Genomic DNA, 2,354 nt, shown 5'->3' with positions numbered 1-2,354 from the left:
AGCTAGAGGAACCAAGCCGATGCAGAGGCCTGCGCAGTGTGTAGTATATGGGGCCTCTACAGAACCAATGCCGATGTAGGGGCCTGCTGGGTAGATGCAATAAACGGTGCTGGTACAGAACCGGTGCCGATGCAGGAGAGTGGGAAGCCGGTGCCGGTCTTGGTGTGGGTGCCCTTTGTGACATCCGCTCCTGTTCCATCGGGATCCGCAGCTTTGATCATGTTAAACCCAGCAAGCTAGAACAGAGGGAATGGTTTAGAACAACTGCTCGTAATGCAGTAATCAAAGGATATGAGTACAAAAAAGTTACATATTATATATTTGGAAGTGTCTCCAACTCTGTAGCGATTACGTATATCTGCCCGTTTGAGTTTCTGATGCTCAGCTCGTCGCCCTTCTTCAGACCGTAGTCAAAAGCAAACTTTCTCCAATCATGTCCATACAAATATGTGATGGCCTGCGTCTTGTAGACATACACCTCATAGACCGTGTAGGTGTTCATCAATTTTCCATTGCCATGCATAGTGAAAGACCCTTCATGCGGACACATCTGGTTAATCATTGGACGAAGTTCACAAGGTACAGTCTGCAGGTGAAAATTGATACTAATGTAAGAAGCAAGAAGACTAAAAACAAGACTTTACTATATGCCAATTCATGCTAAACCACTGAGAATACATACCTGTAACTCTGTGAAGGAGTTATTAGAAAGGTAGATAGAGCCATAGGAGGTGTTATATGCGGGGTATGTACATGGGCCCACCATATTCTCGGAAGCTCGGCATCGGGATGGTGAAGGAAACATGGGAGGTACTACTGGTGCGTAGCGCTGAATGTAAGTGGAAGAATTAGGTTGTGTAAAGTGCATAGTTCAGAGCAATGCAAATGTTGACAAGCGAGTGCATAACACTATGTTACAAACTGAACAGTCAAAATTTAGTGTATGATGAATATAAGCATGCTAATTTGGCGTTTCCGAATTCCAAGAAGCGATGAGATGAGCCGGTGATAATATCAGAAATAAATCATGGCATGTATATGTGGCTTAATAAAATATACCCGAACCCTTGGATGGTTACGGCCCGGCTGGTCCTTGGACTTGAGCTTATATAAGCATCCAGAAGGTGGGGCTGACAGTAACTTGGTGGCAGCCTCTGCAGATGCCTCATCAGCAGCAGTTGCAATCCTTTTGACCAATGAAGGCTTAGCAGTTTCAGTCTGCATATGAAAATTGATGAGCAACATACATCAGCAGTGATATATAAAATGAATCTATGAGACACTGATGCATATAGTGCTGGATGTAAGTGGAAGAATAGGGTTGTGTGTGTTTCTGAACTGTTGGTAATCATAATTAGACAAAGCCGGCAATAAACAGACAAATCAAATCATGTATGAGGATTAAGAAAATATACCTGCTTAAAAAGGATACCACCCAGCTGTCCCGTGGCCTTGTGCTTGAGGAGGTTTTCAGAAGATGGTGGCGGCACCATCATCTTCACAGCAGCCTCATCAGGATCATTTTTTATCCATTTGAGTAGAGGCACAGAAGCTTCATCCTGCATATGAATAGCAACGGAACTCATCATTGATATTTAATAAATCTATGAGATGGACTGATGCAAAAAGTGCGGGATGTAAGTGGAAGAATAGGGTTGTGCATAGACAACAGTCGACAACAATGCAAATGATTACAAAAGAAGCCAACGGAACTCAACAGTTTATATACTGGATGAGACAGACTGAAAAGTGAAAAATTAGTGTATGATGATTGTAAGCAAACGCAGTGTTTCTGAACTTTTGGTAAGCATTAGGCAAAGCCAATAGTAATTAAACAGATAATAATAAAATCATGTATGTGGATTAAGAAAATATACCAGATTCATTAAAAGGTCACCACCCAGCTGGCCCATGGCCTTGTGCTTGTAGAGGTTTTCGGATGATGGTGCCGGCACCATCGTCCTCACAGCAGCCTCATCAGCCTCATTTTGCATCCACTTGAGTAAAGGCGCAGTAGTTTCAGCCTGCATAAGAATAGGAACAGATCTCAGCAGTGATATTGAATGACTCTGAGACAGACTGATGCATATAGTGCTGGATGTAAGTGGAAGGGTATGGCTGTGTATGGACAACAGTTCACAACAATGCAAGGGTGTGTTCGGTTCTGAAACAGCGTGGAATGGAATGGAATGGTTCCATTTCAGAGGAATGGAATGGTTACATTTTTTCGGTTGGGAAAAATGGAGAGCGGAACAGATCAAGGTTAAACTAATCATTTGCCTCAAAATTGTAATTAGCAATTGCAAATGACATTTAATCTCAAAATCGTAATTAACAGCGCCTAATGGTGCTCT

Source organism: Lolium perenne, chromosome 3 (assembly GCF_019359855.2).
Source record: "Lolium perenne isolate Kyuss_39 chromosome 3, Kyuss_2.0, whole genome shotgun sequence".
NCBI classification, from domain to species: Eukaryota; Viridiplantae; Streptophyta; class Magnoliopsida; order Poales; family Poaceae; genus Lolium; species Lolium perenne.
Note: the sequence above shows the minus strand (reverse complement) of the source record.